Source organism: Ambystoma mexicanum, chromosome 1p (assembly GCF_040938575.1).
Source record: "Ambystoma mexicanum isolate Mex_15411 chromosome 1p, UKY_AmexF1_1, whole genome shotgun sequence".
Lineage (NCBI taxonomy): Eukaryota > Metazoa > Chordata > Amphibia > Caudata > Ambystomatidae > Ambystoma > Ambystoma mexicanum.
Window position 1 is genome coordinate 1,473,650,927 of NC_090921.1, and position 16,909 is coordinate 1,473,667,835.

A 16,909-nucleotide genomic window follows, 5' to 3' on the forward strand; every position below is an offset into this window, starting at 1 on the left:
TTTGTTGGAAGCAGCTGTGCATACATAGTCACGGGTCTGTACTGCTGCGGACATAACCAATGTTGTTGTGAGGATAAGGGTTGTATTTGTGAATGAGTTAGGCATTTTCTTTCAAGGGAAGAAAACTCCCCCCTGCAACTGGCCTCCCTCCTATGCTCCAGTCAGAAGGCATACTTTTTCTGACTGAGCATGGTGCTAATCACGCCAAGTTAGCGAATTTGATCCCAGTATTGGCCACTTTGTCAATTTGGGAAATATTTCTGCAGAAGCATGAGATTGATGCAGAATTCCCACCCACAGCTTTAGATTTACTATGACAAGTTTGCTGTTTTGTTGGAAGCAGCAGTCCATAAATGGTCACAGGTCAGTACTGCTGTGGGAAATGACCAATGAGATGCATTTAACCTTCTTTGTCCCAGTTCTACTTAAATGTGATGCAGGCTACAAGTCAGTTTGAAGATAATTGTCATATTCATGAATTTCCTTCAGATCACATGTAGTTTTTCTTTAGGTTGTTGTGAGGATAAGGGTTTTATGTGTGAATGAGTTAGGCATTTTTTTCCAAGGGAAAGAGACTCTCAGCTGGCCGGTTAGCTCAGTTGGTTAGAGCGTGGTGCTAATAACGCCAAGGTCACGGGTTCGATCCCCGTATTGGCCACTTTGTCATTTTGGGAAATATTTCTGCAGAAGGATGAGATTGATGCAGAATTGGCACTCACAGCTTTAGAGTTACTAACACAAGATTGCTGTTTTGTTGGAAGCAGCTGTGCATACATAGTCACGGGTCAGTACTGCTGCGGACATAACCAATGTTGTTGTGAGGATAAGGGTTGTATTTGTGAATGAGTTAGGCATTTTCTTTCAAGGGAAGAAAACTCCCCCCTGCAACTGGTCTCCCTCCTATGCTCCAGTCAGAAGGCATACTTTTTCTGACTGAGCATGCTGCTAATCACGCCAAGTTAGCGAATTTGATCCCAGTATTGGCCACTTTGTCAATTTGGGAAATATTTCTGCAGAAGCATGAGATTGATGCAGAATTCCCACCCACAGCTTTAGATTTACTATGACTAGTTTGCTGTTTTGTTGGAAGCAGCAGTCCATAAATGGTCACAGGTCAGTACTGCTCTGGGAAATGACCAATGAGATGCATTTAACCTTCTTTGTCCCAGTTCTACTTAAATGTGATGCAGGCTACAAGTCAGTTTGAAGATAATTGTCATATTCATGAATTTCCTTTAGATCACATGTAGTTTTTCTTTAGGTTGTTGTGAGGATAAGGGTTTTATGTGTGAATGACTTAGGCATTTTTTTTCCAAGGGAAGAAAAAATCCCCCTGCAACTGGCCACCCTCTAATGCTCCAGTCAGAAACAGGACTCTCAGCTGGTCGGTTAGCTCAGTTGGTTAGAGAGTGGTGCTAATAACGCCAAGGTCACGGGTTTGATCCCCGTATTGGCCACTTTGTCATTTTGGGAAATATTTCTGCAGAAGCATGAGATGGATGCAGAATTGGCACTCACAGCTTTAGAGTTACTAACACAAGATTGCTGTTTTGTTGGAAGCAGCTGTGCATACATAGTCACGGGTCTGTACTGCTGCGGACATAACCAATGTTGTTGTGAGGATAAGGGTTGTATTTGTGAATGAGTTAGGCATTTTCTTTCAAGGGAAGAAAACTCCCCCCTGCAACTGGCCTCCCTCCTATGCTCCAGTCAGAAGGCATACTTTTTCTGACTGAGCATGGTGCTAATCACGCCAAGTTAGCGAATTTGATCCCAGTATTGGCCACTTTGTCAATTTGGGAAATATTTCTGCAGAAGCATGAGATTGATGCAGAATTCCCACCCACAGCTTTAGATTTACTATGACTAGTTTGCTGTTTTGTTGGAAGCAGCAGTCCATAAATGGTCACAGGTCAGTACTGCTGTGGGAAATGACCAATGAGATGCATTTAACCTTCTTTGTCCCAGTTCTACTTAAATGTGATGCAGGCTACAAGTCAGTTTGAAGATAATTGTCATATTCATGAATTTCCTTCAGATCACATGTAGTTTTTCCTTAGGTTGTTGTGAGGATAAGGGTTTTATGTGTGAATGAGTTAGGCATTTTTTTTCCAAGGGAAGAAAAAATCCCCCTGCAACTGGCCTCCCTCTTATGGTCCAGTCAGAAATATGCCTCTCCCCTGGCTGGTTAGCTCAGTTGGTTAGAGCTTGGTGCTAATAACGCCGAGGTCATGGGTTCGATCCCCGTATTGGCCACTTTGTCATTTTGGGAAATATTTCTGCAGAAGGATGAGATTGATGCAGAATTGGCACTCACAGCTTTAGAGTTACTAACACAAGATTGCTGTTTTGTTGGAAGCAGCTGTGCATACATAGTCACGGGTCAGTACTGCTGCGGACATAACCAATGTTGTTGTGAGGATAAGGGTTGTATTTGTGAATGAGTTAGGCATTTTCTTTCAAGGAAAGAAAACTCCCCCCTGCAACTGGCCTCCCTCCTATGCTCCAGTCAGAAGCATACTTTTTCTGACTGAGCATGGTGCTAATCACGCCAAGTTAGCGAATTTGATCCCAGTATTGGCCACTTTGTCAATTTGGGAAAAATGTCTGCAGAAGCATTAGATTGATGCAGAATTCCCACCAACAGCTTTAGATTTACTATGACAAGTTTGCTGTTTTGTTGGAAGCAGCAGTCCATAAATGGTCACAGGTCAGTACTGCTGTGGGAAATGACCAATGAGATGCATTTAACCTTCTTTGTCCCAGTTCTACTTAAATGTGATGCAGGCTACAAGTCAGTTTGAAGATAATTGTAATATTCATGAATTTCCTTCAGATCACATGGAGTTTTTCTTTAGGTTGTTGTGAGGATAAGGGTTTTATGTGTGAATGAGTTAGGCATTTTTTTCCAAGAGAAAGAGACTCTCAGCTGGCCGGTTAGCTCAGTTGGTTAGAGCGTGGTGCTAATAACGCCAAGGTCACTGGTTCGATCCCTGTATTGGCCACTTTGTCATTTTGGGAAATATTTCTGCAGAAGGATGAGATTGATGCAGAATTGGCACTCACAGCTTTAGAGTTACTAACACAAGATTGCTGTTTTGTTGGAAGCAGCTGTGCATACATAGTCACAGGTCAGTACTGCTGCGGACATAACCAATGTTGTTGTGAGGATAAGGGTTGTATTTGTGAATGAGTTAGGCATTTTCTTTCAAGGGAAGAAAACTCCCCCCTGCAACTGGTCTCCCTCCTATGCTCCAGTCAGAAGGCATACTTTTTCTGACTGAGCATGGTGCTAATCACGCCAAGTTAGCGAATTTGATCCCAGTATTGGCCACTTTGTCAATTTGGGAAATATTTCTGCAGAAGCATGAGATTGATGCAGAATTCCCACCCACAGCTTTAGATTTACTATGACTAGTTTGCTGTTTTGTTGGAAGCAGCAGTCCATAAATGGTCACAGGTCAGTACTGCTCTGGGAAATGACCAATGAGATGCATTTAACCTTCTTTGTCCCAGTTCTACTTAAATGTGATGCAGGCTACAAGTCAGTTTGAAGATAATTGTCATATTCATGAATTTCCTTCAGATCACATGTAGTTTTTCCTTAGGTTGTTGTGAGGATAAGGGTTTTATGTGTGAATGAGTTAGGCATTTTTTTTCCAAGGGAAGAAAAAATCCCCCTGCAACTGGCCTCCCTCTTATGGTCCAGTCAGAAATATGCCTCTCAGCTGGCTGGTTAGCTCAGTTGGTTAGAGCTTGGTGCTAATAACGCCAAGGTCACGGGTTCGATCCCCGTATTGGCCACTTTGTCATTTTGGGAAATATTTCTGCAGAAGGATGAGATTGATGCAGAATTGGCACTCACAGCTTTAGAGTTACTAACACAAGATTGCTGTTTTGTTGGAAGCAGCTGTGCATACATAGTCACGGGTCAGTACTGCTGCGGACATAACCAATGTTGTTGTGAGGATAAGGGTTGTATTTGTGAATGAGTTAGGCATTTTCTTTCAAGGAAAGAAAACTCCCCCCTGCAACTGGCCTCCCTCCTATGCTCCAGTCAGAAGCATACTTTTTCTGACTGAGCATGGTGCTAATCACGCCAAGTTAGCGAATTTGATCCCAGTATTGGCCACTTTGTCAATTTGGGAAAAATGTGTGCAGAAGCATTAGATTGATGCAGAATTCCCACCCACAGCTTTAGATTTACTATGACAAGTTTGCTGTTTTGTTGGAAGCAGCAGTCCATAAATGGTCACAGGTCAGTACTGCTGTGGGAAATGACCAATGAGATGCATTTAACCTTCTTTGTCGCAGTACTACTTAAATGTGATGCAGGCCACAAGTCAGTTTGAAGATAATTGTAATATTCATGAATTTCCTTCAGATCACATGGAGTTTTTCTTTAGGTTGTTGTGAGGATAAGGGTTGTCTGTGTGAATGAGTTAGGCATTTAGGCAGTTGGTTAGAGCGTGGTGCAAATAACGCCAAAGTCACGGGTTCGATCCCCGTATTGGCCACTTTGTCATTTTGGGAAATAATTCTGCAGAAGGATGAGATTGATGCAGAATTGGCACTCACAGCTTTAGAGTTACTAACACAAGATTGCTGATTTGTTGGAAGCAGCTGTGCATACATGGTCACGGGTCAGTACTACTGCGGACATAACCAATGTTGTTGTGAGGATAAGGGTTGTATTTGTGAATGAGTTAGGCATTTTCTTTCAAGGGAAGAAAACTCCCCCCTGCAACTGGCCTCCCTCCTATGCTCCAGTCAGAAGGCTTACTTTTTCTGACTGAGCATGGTGCTAATCACGCCAAGTTAGCGAATTTGATCCCAGTATTGGCCACTTTGTCAGTTTGGGAAATATTTCTGCAGAAGCATGAGATTGATGCAGAATTGGCACTCACAGCTTTAGAGTTACTAACACAAGATTGCTGTTTTGTTGGAAGCAGCTGTGCATACATAGTCACGGGTCAGTACTACTGCGGACATAACCAATGTTGTTGTGAGGATAAGGGTTGTATTTGTGAATGAGTTAGGCATTTTCTTTCAAGGGAAGAAAACTCCCCCCTGCAACTGGCCTCCCTCCTATGCTCCAGTCAGAAGGCATACTTTTTCTGACTGAGCATGGTGCTAATCACGCCAAGTTAGTGAAATTGATCCCAGTATTGTCCACTTTGTCAATTTGGGAATTATTTCTGCAGAAGCATGAGATTGATGCAGAATTCCCACCCACAGCTTTAGATTTACTATGACAAGTTTGCTGTTTTGTTGGAAGCAGCAGTCCATAAATGGTCACAGGTCAGTACTGCTGTGGGAAATGACCAATGAGATGCATTTAACCTTCTTTGTCCCAGTTCTACTTAAATGTGATGCAGGCTACAAGTCAGTTTGAAGATAATTGTCATATTCATGAATTTCCTTCAGATCACATGTAGTTTTTCTTTAGGTTGTTGTGAGGATAAGGGTTTTATGTGTGAATGAGTTAGGCATTTTTTTCCAAGGGAAAGAGACTCTCAGCTGGCCGGTTAGCTCAGTTGGTTAGAGCGTGGTGCTAATAACGCCAAGGTCACGGGTTCGATCCCCGTATTGGCCACTTTGTCATTTTGGGAAATATTTCTGCAGAAGGATGAGATTGATGCAGAATTGGCACTCACAGCTTTAGAGTTACTAACACAAGATTGCTGTTTTGTTGGAAGCAGCTGTGCATACATAGTCACGGGTCAGTACTGCTGCGGACATAACCAATGTTGTTGTGAGGATAAGGGTTGTATTTGTGAATGAGTTAGGCATTTTCTTTCAAGGGAAGAAAACTCCCCCCTGCAACTGGTCTCCCTCCTATGCTCCAGTCAGAAGGCATACTTTTTCTGACTGAGCATGCTGCTAATCACGCCAAGTTAGCGAATTTGATCCCAGTATTGGCCACTTTGTCAATTTGGGAAATATTTCTGCAGAAGCATGAGATTGATGCAGAATTCCCACCCACAGCTTTAGATTTACTATGACTAGTTTGCTGTTTTGTTGGAAGCAGCAGTCCATAAATGGTCACAGGTCAGTACTGCTCTGGGAAATGACCAATGAGATGCATTTAACCTTCTTTGTCCCAGTTCTACTTAAATGTGATGCAGGCTACAAGTCAGTTTGAAGATAATTGTCATATTCATGAATTTCCTTTAGATCACATGTAGTTTTTCTTTAGGTTGTTGTGAGGATAAGGGTTTTATGTGTGAATGACTTAGGCATTTTTTTTCCAAGGGAAGAAAAAATCCCCCTGCAACTGGCCACCCTCTAATGCTCCAGTCAGAAACAGGACTCTCAGCTGGTCGGTTAGCTCAGTTGGTTAGAGAGTGGTGCTAATAACGCCAAGGTCACGGGTTTGATCCCCGTATTGGCCACTTTGTCATTTTGGGAAATATTTCTGCAGAAGCATGAGATGGATGCAGAATTGGCACTCACAGCTTTAGAGTTACTAACACAAGATTGCTGTTTTGTTGGAAGCAGCTGTGCATACATAGTCACGGGTCTGTACTGCTGCGGACATAACCAATGTTGTTGTGAGGATAAGGGTTGTATTTGTGAATGAGTTAGGCATTTTCTTTCAAGGGAAGAAAACTCCCCCCTGCAACTGGCCTCCCTCCTATGCTCCAGTCAGAAGGCATACTTTTTCTGACTGAGCATGGTGCTAATCACGCCAAGTTAGCGAATTTGATCCCAGTATTGGCCACTTTGTCAATTTGGGAAATATTTCTGCAGAAGCATGAGATTGATGCAGAATTCCCACCCACAGCTTTAGATTTACTATGACTAGTTTGCTGTTTTGTTGGAAGCAGCAGTCCATAAATGGTCACAGGTCAGTACTGCTGTGGGAAATGACCAATGAGATGCATTTAACCTTCTTTGTCCCAGTTCTACTTAAATGTGATGCAGGCTACAAGTCAGTTTGAAGATAATTGTCATATTCATGAATTTCCTTCAGATCACATGTAGTTTTTCCTTAGGTTGTTGTGAGGATAAGGGTTTTATGTGTGAATGAGTTAGGCATTTTTTTTCCAAGGGAAGAAAAAATCCCCCTGCAACTGGCCTCCCTCTTATGGTCCAGTCAGAAATATGCCTCTCCCCTGGCTGGTTAGCTCAGTTGGTTAGAGCTTGGTGCTAATAACGCCGAGGTCATGGGTTCGATCCCCGTATTGGCCACTTTGTCATTTTGGGAAATATTTCTGCAGAAGGATGAGATTGATGCAGAATTGGCACTCACAGCTTTAGAGTTACTAACACAAGATTGCTGTTTTGTTGGAAGCAGCTGTGCATACATAGTCACGGGTCAGTACTGCTGCGGACATAACCAATGTTGTTGTGAGGATAAGGGTTGTATTTGTGAATGAGTTAGGCATTTTCTTTCAAGGAAAGAAAACTCCCCCCTGCAACTGGCCTCCCTCCTATGCTCCAGTCAGAAGCATACTTTTTCTGACTGAGCATGGTGCTAATCACGCCAAGTTAGCGAATTTGATCCCAGTATTGGCCACTTTGTCAATTTGGGAAAAATGTCTGCAGAAGCATTAGATTGATGCAGAATTCCCACCAACAGCTTTAGATTTACTATGACAAGTTTGCTGTTTTGTTGGAAGCAGCAGTCCATAAATGGTCACAGGTCAGTACTGCTGTGGGAAATGACCAATGAGATGCATTTAACCTTCTTTGTCCCAGTTCTACTTAAATGTGATGCAGGCTACAAGTCAGTTTGAAGATAATTGTAATATTCATGAATTTCCTTCAGATCACATGGAGTTTTTCTTTAGGTTGTTGTGAGGATAAGGGTTTTATGTGTGAATGAGTTAGGCATTTTTTTCCAAGAGAAAGAGACTCTCAGCTGGCCGGTTAGCTCAGTTGGTTAGAGCGTGGTGCTAATAACGCCAAGGTCACTGGTTCGATCCCTGTATTGGCCACTTTGTCATTTTGGGAAATATTTCTGCAGAAGGATGAGATTGATGCAGAATTGGCACTCACAGCTTTAGAGTTACTAACACAAGATTGCTGTTTTGTTGGAAGCAGCTGTGCATACATAGTCACAGGTCAGTACTGCTGCGGACATAACCAATGTTGTTGTGAGGATAAGGGTTGTATTTGTGAATGAGTTAGGCATTTTCTTTCAAGGGAAGAAAACTCCCCCCTGCAACTGGTCTCCCTCCTATGCTCCAGTCAGAAGGCATACTTTTTCTGACTGAGCATGGTGCTAATCACGCCAAGTTAGCGAATTTGATCCCAGTATTGGCCACTTTGTCAATTTGGGAAATATTTCTGCAGAAGCATGAGATTGATGCAGAATTCCCACCCACAGCTTTAGATTTACTATGACTAGTTTGCTGTTTTGTTGGAAGCAGCAGTCCATAAATGGTCACAGGTCAGTACTGCTCTGGGAAATGACCAATGAGATGCATTTAACCTTCTTTGTCCCAGTTCTACTTAAATGTGATGCAGGCTACAAGTCAGTTTGAAGATAATTGTCATATTCATGAATTTCCTTCAGATCACATGTAGTTTTTCCTTAGGTTGTTGTGAGGATAAGGGTTTTATGTGTGAATGAGTTAGGCATTTTTTTTCCAAGGGAAGAAAAAATCCCCCTGCAACTGGCCTCCCTCTTATGGTCCAGTCAGAAATATGCCTCTCAGCTGGCTGGTTAGCTCAGTTGGTTAGAGCTTGGTGCTAATAACGCCAAGGTCACGGGTTCGATCCCCGTATTGGCCACTTTGTCATTTTGGGAAATATTTCTGCAGAAGGATGAGATTGATGCAGAATTGGCACTCACAGCTTTAGAGTTACTAACACAAGATTGCTGTTTTGTTGGAAGCAGCTGTGCATACATAGTCACGGGTCAGTACTGCTGCGGACATAACCAATGTTGTTGTGAGGATAAGGGTTGTATTTGTGAATGAGTTAGGCATTTTCTTTCAAGGAAAGAAAACTCCCCCCTGCAACTGGCCTCCCTCCTATGCTCCAGTCAGAAGCATACTTTTTCTGACTGAGCATGGTGCTAATCACGCCAAGTTAGCGAATTTGATCCCAGTATTGGCCACTTTGTCAATTTGGGAAAAATGTGTGCAGAAGCATTAGATTGATGCAGAATTCCCACCCACAGCTTTAGATTTACTATGACAAGTTTGCTGTTTTGTTGGAAGCAGCAGTCCATAAATGGTCACAGGTCAGTACTGCTGTGGGAAATGACCAATGAGATGCATTTAACCTTCTTTGTCGCAGTACTACTTAAATGTGATGCAGGCCACAAGTCAGTTTGAAGATAATTGTAATATTCATGAATTTCCTTCAGATCACATGGAGTTTTTCTTTAGGTTGTTGTGAGGATAAGGGTTGTCTGTGTGAATGAGTTAGGCATTTCCAAGGGAAGAAAACATCCCCCTACAACTGGCCTCCTGCTTATGCTTGAGTCAGAAACAAAACGCTCAGCTGGCTGTTTAGCTCCTTTGGTTAGAGCGTGCTGCTTATAATGGCAAGGTCACGGGTCCCCGTATTGGCCTCCTTGTCATTTTGGGAAATATTTCTGCAGAAGCATGAGATTGATGCAGAATTGGCACTCACAGCTTTAGAGTTACTAACACAAGATTGCTGTTTTGTTGGAAGCAGCTGTGCATACATGGTCACGGGTCAGTACTGCTGCGGGACATAACCAATGTTGTTGTGAGGATAAGGGTTGTATTTGTGAATGAGTTAGGCATTTTCTTTCAAGGGAAGAAAACTCCCCCCTGCAACTGGCCTCCCTCCTATGCTCCAGTCAGAAGGCATACTTTTTCTGACTGAGCATGGTGCTAATCACGCCAAGTTAGCGGATTTGATCCCAGTATTGGCCACTTTGTCAATTTGGGAAATATTTCTGCAGAAGCATGAGATTGATGCAGAATTCGCACCCACAGCTTTAGATTTACTATGACTAGTTTGCTGTTTTGTTGGAAGCAGCAGTCCATAAATGGTCACAGGTCAGTGCTGCTGTGGGAAATGACCAATGAGATGCATTTAACCTTCTTTGTCCCAGTTCTACTTAAATGTGATGCAGGCTACAAGTCAGTTTGAAGATAATTGTAATATTCATGAATTTCCTTCAGATCACATGGAGTTTTTCTTTAGGTTGTTGTGAGGATAAGGGTTGTCTGTGTGAATGAGTTAGGCATTTAGGCAGTTGGTTAGAGCGTGGTGCAAATAACGCCAAAGTCACGGGTTCGATCCCCGTATTGGCCACTTTGTCATTTTGGGAAATAATTCTGCAGAAGGATGAGATTGATGCAGAATTGGCACTCACAGCTTTAGAGTTACTAACACAAGATTGCTGATTTGTTGGAAGAAGCTGTGCATACATGGTCACGGGTCAGTACTACTGCGGACATAACCAATGTTGTTGTGAGGATAAGGGTTGTATTTGTGAATGAGTTAGGCATTTTCTTTCAAGGGAAGAAAACTCCCCCCTGCAACTGGCCTCCCTCCTATGCTCCAGTCAGAAGGCTTACTTTTTCTGACTGAGCATGGTGCTAATCACGCCAAGTTAGCGAATTTGATCCCAGTATTGGCCACTTTGTCAATTTGGGAAATATTTCTGCAGAAGCATGAGATTGATGCAGAATTGGCACTCACAGCTTTAGAGTTACTAACACAAGATTGCTGTTTTGTTGGAAGCAGCTGTGCATACATAGTCACGGGTCAGTACTACTGCGGACATAACCAATGTTGTTGTGAGGATAAGGGTTGTATTTGTGAATGAGTTAGGCATTTTCTTTCAAGGGAAGAAAACTCCCCCCTGCAACTGGCCTCCCTCCTATGCTCCAGTCAGAAGGCATACTTTTTCTGACTGAGCATGGTGCTAATCACGCCAAGTTAGTGAAATTGATCCCAGTATTGTCCACTTTGTCAATTTGGGAATTATTTCTGCAGAAGCATGAGATTGATGCAGAATTCCCACCCACAGCTTTAGATTTACTATGACAAGTTTGCTGTTTTGTTGGAAGCAGCAGTCCATAAATGGTCACAGGTCAGTACTGCTGTGGGAAATGACCAATGAGATGCATTTAACCTTCTTTGTCCCAGTTCTACTTAAATGTGATGCAGGCTACAAGTCAGTTTGAAGATAATTGTCATATTCATGAATTTCCTTCAGATCACATGTAGTTTTTCTTTAGGTTGTTGTGAGGATAAGGGTTTTATGTGTGAATGAGTTAGGCATTTTTTTCCAAGGGAAAGAGACTCTCAGCTGGCCGGTTAGCTCAGTTGGTTAGAGCGTGGTGCTAATAACGCCAAGGTCACGGGTTCGATCCCCGTATTGGCCACTTTGTCATTTTGGGAAATATTTCTGCAGAAGGATGAGATTGATGCAGAATTGGCACTCACAGCTTTAGAGTTACTAACACAAGATTGCTGTTTTGTTGGAAGCAGCTGTGCATACATAGTCACGGGTCAGTACTGCTGCGGACATAACCAATGTTGTTGTGAGGATAAGGGTTGTATTTGTGAATGAGTTAGGCATTTTCTTTCAAGGGAAGAAAACTCCCCCCTGCAACTGGTCTCCCTCCTATGCTCCAGTCAGAAGGCATACTTTTTCTGACTGAGCATGCTGCTAATCACGCCAAGTTAGCGAATTTGATCCCAGTATTGGCCACTTTGTCAATTTGGGAAATATTTCTGCAGAAGCATGAGATTGATGCAGAATTCCCACCCACAGCTTTAGATTTACTATGACTAGTTTGCTGTTTTGTTGGAAGCAGCAGTCCATAAATGGTCACAGGTCAGTACTGCTCTGGGAAATGACCAATGAGATGCATTTAACCTTCTTTGTCCCAGTTCTACTTAAATGTGATGCAGGCTACAAGTCAGTTTGAAGATAATTGTCATATTCATGAATTTCCTTTAGATCACATGTAGTTTTTCTTTAGGTTGTTGTGAGGATAAGGGTTTTATGTGTGAATGACTTAGGCATTTTTTTTCCAAGGGAAGAAAAAATCCCCCTGCAACTGGCCACCCTCTAATGCTCCAGTCAGAAACAGGACTCTCAGCTGGTCGGTTAGCTCAGTTGGTTAGAGAGTGGTGCTAATAACGCCAAGGTCACGGGTTCGATCCCCGTATTGGCCACTTTGTCATTTTGGGAAATATTTCTGCAGAAGCATGAGATTGATGCAGAATTGGCACTCACAGCTTTAGAGTTACTAACACAAGATTGCTGTTTTGTTGGAAGCAGCTGTGCATACATAGTCACGGGTCAGTACTGCTGCGGACATAACCAATGTTGTTGTGAGGATAAGGGTTGTATTTGTGAATGAGTTAGGCATTTTCTTTCCACGGAAGAAAACTCCCCCCTGCAACTGGCCTCCCTCCTATGCTCCAGTCAGAAGGCATACTTTTTCTGACTGAGCATGGTGCTAATCACGCCAAGTTAGCGAATTTGATCCCAGTATTGGCCACTTTGTCAATTTGGGAAATATTTCTGCAGAAGCATGAGATTGATGCAGAATTCCCACCCACAGCTTTAGATTTACTATGACTAGTTTGCTGTTTTGTTGGAAGCAGCAGTCCATAAATGGTCACAGGTCAGTACTGCTGTGGGAAATGACCAATGAGATGCATTTAACCTTCTTTGTCCCAGTTCTACTTAAATGTGATGCAGGCTACAAGTCAGTTTGAAGATAATTGTCATATTCATGAATTTCCTTCAGATCACATGTAGTTTTTCCTTAGGTTGTTGTGAGGATAAGGGTTTTATGTGTGAATGAGTTAGGCATTTTTTTTCCAAGGGAAGAAAAAATCCCCCTGCAACTGGCCTCCCTCTTATGGTCCAGTCAGAAATATGCCTTTCAGCTGGCTGGTTAGCTCAGTTGGTTAGAGCTTGGTGCTAATAACGCCGAGGTCACGGGTTCGATCCCCGTATTGGCCACTTTGTCATTTTGGGAAATATTTCTGCAGAAGGATGAGATTGATGCAGAATTGGCACTCACAGCTTTAGAGTTACTAACACAAGATTGCTGTTTTGTTGGAAGCAGCTGTGCATACATAGTCACGGGTCAGTACTGCTGCGGACATAACCAATGTTGTTGTGAGGATAAGGGTTGTATTTGTGAATGAGTTAGGCATTTTCTTTCAAGGAAAGAAAACTCCCCCCTGCAACTGGCCTCCCTCCTATGCTCCAGTCAGAAGCATACTTTTTCTGACTGAGCATGGTGCTAATCACGCCAAGTTAGCGAATTTGATCCCAGTATTGGCCACTTTGTCAATTTGGGAAAAATGTCTGCAGAAGCATTAGATTGATGCAGAATTCCCACCCACAGCTTTAGATTTACTATGACAAGTTTGCTGTTTTGTTGGAAGCAGCAGTCCATAAATGGTCACAGGTCAGTACTGCTGCGGGAAATGACCAATGAGATGCATTTAACCTTCTTTGTCGCAGTACTACTTAAATGTGATGCAGGCCACAAGTCAGTTTGAAGATAATTGTAATATTCATGAATTTCCTTCAGATCACATGGAGTTTTTCTTTAGGTTGTTGTGAGGATAAGGGTTGTCTGTGTGAATGAGTTAGGCATTTCCAAGGGAAGAAAACATCCCCCTACAACTGGCCTCCTGCTTATGCTTGAGTCAGAAACAAAACGCTCAGCTGGCTGTTTAGCTCCTTTGGTTAGAGCGTGCTGCTTATAATGGCAAGGTCACGGGTCCCCGTATTGGCCTCCTTGTCATTTTGGGAAATATTTCTGCAGAAGCATGAGATTGATGCAGAATTGGCACTCACAGCTTTAGAGTTACTAACACAAGATTGCTGTTTTGTTGGAAGCAGCTGTGCATACATGGTCACGGGTCAGTACTGCTGCGGGACATAACCAATGTTGTTGTGAGGATAAGGGTTGTATTTGTGAATGAGTTAGGCATTTTCTTTCAAGGGAAGAAAACTCCCCCCTGCAACTGGCCTCCCTCCTATGCTCCAGTCAGAAGGCATACTTTTTCTGACTGAGCATGGTGCTAATCACGCCAAGTTAGCGGATTTGATCCCAGTATTGGCCACTTTGTCAATTTGGGAAATATTTCTGCAGAAGCATGAGATTGATGCAGAATTCGCACCCACAGCTTTAGATTTACTATGACTAGTTTGCTGTTTTGTTGGAAGCAGCAGTCCATAAATGGTCACAGGTCAGTACTGCTGTGGGAAATGACCAATGAGATGCATTTAACCTTCTTTGTCCCAGTTCTACTTAAATGTGATGCAGGCTACAAGTCAGTTTGAAGATAATTGTCATATTCGTGAATTTCCTTCAGATCACATGTAGTTTTTCTTTAGGTTGTTGTGAGGATAAGGGTTTTATGTGTGAATGAGTTAGGCATTTTTTTTCCAAGGGAAGAAAAAATCCCCCTGCAACTGGCCTCCCTCTTATGGTCCAGTCAGAAATATGCTCAGCTGGCTGGTTAGCTCAGTTGGTTAGAGCGTGGTGCTAATAACGCCAAGGTCACGGGTTCGATCCCCGTATTGGCCACTTTGTCATTTTGGGAAATATTTCTGCAGAAGGATGAGATTGATGCAGAATTGGCACTCACAGCTTTAGAGTTACTAACACAAGATTGCTGTTTTGTTGGAAGCAGCTGTGCATACATAGTCACGGGTCAGTACTGCTGCAGACATAACCAATGTTGTTGTGAGGATAAGGGTTGTATTTGTGAATGAGTTAGGCATTTTCTTTCAAGGAAAGAAAACTCCCCCCTGCAACTGGCCTCCCTCCTATGCTCCAGTCAGAAGGATACTTTTTCTGACTGAGCATGGTGCTAATCACGCCAAGTTAGCGAATTTGATCCCAGTATTGGCCACTTTGTCAATTTGGGAAAAATGTCTGCAGAAGCATTAGATTGATGCAGAATTCCCACCCACAGCTTTAGATTTACTATGACAAGTTTGCTGTTTTGTTGGAAGCAGCAGTCCATAAATGGTCACAGGTCAGTACTGCTGTGGGAAATGACCAATGAGATGCATTTAACCTTCTTTGTCGCAGTACTACTTAAATGTGATGCAGGCCACAAGTCAGTTTGAAGATAATTGTAATATTCATGAATTTCCTTCAGATCACATGGAGTTTTTCTTTAGGTTGTTGTGAGGATAAGGGTTGTCTGTGTGAATGAGTTAGGCATTTAGGCAGTTGGTTAGAGCGTGGTGCAAATAACGCCAAAGTCACGGGTTCGATCCCCGTATTGGCCACTTTGTCATTTTGGGAAATAATTCTGCAGAAGAATGAGATTGATGCAGAATTGGCACTCACAGCTTTAGAGTTACTAACACAAGATTGCTGATTTGTTGGAAGCAGCTGTGCATACATGGTCACGGGTCAGTACTACTGCGGACATAACCAATGTTGTTGTGAGGATAAGGGTTGTATTTGTGAATGAGTTAGGCATTTTCTTTCAAGGGAAGAAAACTCCCCCCTGCAACTGGCCTCCCTCCTATGCTCCAGTCAGAAGGCTTACTTTTTCTGACTGAGCATGGTGCTAATCACGCCAAGTTAGCGAATTTGATCCCAGTATTGGCCACTTTGTCAATTTGGGAAATATTTCTGCAGAAGCATGAGATTGATGCAGAATTGGCACTCACAGCTTTAGAGTTACTAACACAAGATTGCTGTTTTGTTGGAAGCAGCTGTGCATACATAGTCACGGGTCAGTACTACTGCGGACATAACCAATGTTGTTGTGAGGATAAGGGTTGTATTTGTGAATGAGTTAGGCATTTTCTTTCAAGGAAAGAAAACTCCCCCCTGCAACTGGCCTCCCTCCTATGCTCCAGTCAGAAGCATACTTTTTCTGACTGAGCATGGTGCTAATCACGCCAAGTTAGCGAATTTGATCCCAGTATTGGCCACTTTGTCAATTTGGGAAAAATGTCTGCAGAAGCATTAGATTGATGCAGAATTCCCACCCACAGCTTTAGATTTACTATGACAAGTTTGCTGTTTTGTTGGAAGCAGCAGTCCATAAATGGTCACAGGTCAGTACTGCTGCGGGAAATGACCAATGAGATGCATTTAACCTTCTTTGTCGCAGTACTACTTAAATGTGATGCAGGCCACAAGTCAGTTTGAAGATAATTGTAATATTCATGAATTTCCTTCAGATCACATGGAGTTTTTCTTTAGGTTGTTGTGAGGATAAGGGTTGTCTGTGTGAATGAGTTAGGCATTTCCAAGGGAAGAAAACATCCCCCTACAACTGGCCTCCTGCTTATGCTTGAGTCAGAAACAAAACGCTCAGCTGGCTGTTTAGCTCCTTTGGTTAGAGCGTGCTGCTTATAATGGCAAGGTCACGGGTCCCCGTATTGGCCTCCTTGTCATTTTGGGAAATATTTCTGCAGAAGCATGAGATTGATGCAGAATTGGCACTCACAGCTTTAGAGTTACTAACACAAGATTGCTGTTTTGTTGGAAGCAGCTGTGCATACATGGTCACGGGTCAGTACTGCTGCGGGACATAACCAATGTTGTTGTGAGGATAAGGGTTGTATTTGTGAATGAGTTAGGCATTTTCTTTCAAGGGAAGAAAACTCCCCCCTGCAACTGGCCTCCCTCCTATGCTCCAGTCAGAAGGCATACTTTTTCTGACTGAGCATGGTGCTAATCACGCCAAGTTAGCGGATTTGATCCCAGTATTGGCCACTTTGTCAATTTGGGAAATATTTCTGCAGAAGCATGAGATTGATGCAGAATTCCCACCCACAGCTTTAGATTTACTATGACTAGTTTGCTGTTTTGTTGGAAGCAGCAGTCCATAAATGGTCACAGGTCAGTACTGCTGTGGGAAATGACCAATGAGATGCATTTAACCTTCTTTGTCCCAGTTCTACTTAAATGTGATGCAGGCTACAAGTCAGTTTGAAGATAATTGTCATATTCATGAA

The 16,909-nt window shown here is 42.8% G+C and overlaps 11 non-coding genes across 11 annotated transcripts; all 11 read left to right on the forward strand.

The window, feature by feature from the left end:
• The first annotated feature begins 584 nt into the window (after window positions 1-584).
• On the forward strand, window positions 585-658 carry TRNAI-AAU (transfer RNA isoleucine (anticodon AAU)). Its single transcript has one exon. It is a non-coding gene; the product is annotated as a tRNA-Ile (tRNA).
• Window positions 659-2,182: 1,524 nt separating this feature from the next.
• Window positions 2,183-2,256, forward strand: TRNAI-AAU (transfer RNA isoleucine (anticodon AAU)). The gene has a single exon. It is a non-coding gene; the product is annotated as a tRNA-Ile (tRNA).
• A 675-nt stretch (window positions 2,257-2,931) lies between these two features.
• TRNAI-AAU (transfer RNA isoleucine (anticodon AAU)) lies at window positions 2,932-3,005 on the forward strand. The gene has a single exon. It is a non-coding gene; the product is annotated as a tRNA-Ile (tRNA).
• Window positions 3,006-3,730: 725 nt separating this feature from the next.
• On the forward strand, window positions 3,731-3,804 carry TRNAI-AAU (transfer RNA isoleucine (anticodon AAU)). Its single transcript has one exon. It is a non-coding gene; the product is annotated as a tRNA-Ile (tRNA).
• Window positions 3,805-5,522: 1,718 nt separating this feature from the next.
• Window positions 5,523-5,596, forward strand: TRNAI-AAU (transfer RNA isoleucine (anticodon AAU)). The gene has a single exon. It is a non-coding gene; the product is annotated as a tRNA-Ile (tRNA).
• Window positions 5,597-7,120: 1,524 nt separating this feature from the next.
• Window positions 7,121-7,194, forward strand: TRNAI-AAU (transfer RNA isoleucine (anticodon AAU)). The gene has a single exon. It is a non-coding gene; the product is annotated as a tRNA-Ile (tRNA).
• Window positions 7,195-7,869: 675 nt separating this feature from the next.
• On the forward strand, window positions 7,870-7,943 carry TRNAI-AAU (transfer RNA isoleucine (anticodon AAU)). The gene has a single exon. It is a non-coding gene; the product is annotated as a tRNA-Ile (tRNA).
• Window positions 7,944-8,668: 725 nt separating this feature from the next.
• On the forward strand, window positions 8,669-8,742 carry TRNAI-AAU (transfer RNA isoleucine (anticodon AAU)). Its single transcript has one exon. It is a non-coding gene; the product is annotated as a tRNA-Ile (tRNA).
• Window positions 8,743-11,250: 2,508 nt separating this feature from the next.
• Window positions 11,251-11,324, forward strand: TRNAI-AAU (transfer RNA isoleucine (anticodon AAU)). Its single transcript has one exon. It is a non-coding gene; the product is annotated as a tRNA-Ile (tRNA).
• Window positions 11,325-12,848: 1,524 nt separating this feature from the next.
• On the forward strand, window positions 12,849-12,922 carry TRNAI-AAU (transfer RNA isoleucine (anticodon AAU)). Its single transcript has one exon. It is a non-coding gene; the product is annotated as a tRNA-Ile (tRNA).
• A 1,511-nt stretch (window positions 12,923-14,433) lies between these two features.
• Window positions 14,434-14,507, forward strand: TRNAI-AAU (transfer RNA isoleucine (anticodon AAU)). The gene has a single exon. It is a non-coding gene; the product is annotated as a tRNA-Ile (tRNA).
• Window positions 14,508-16,909: the final 2,402 nt, after the last annotated feature.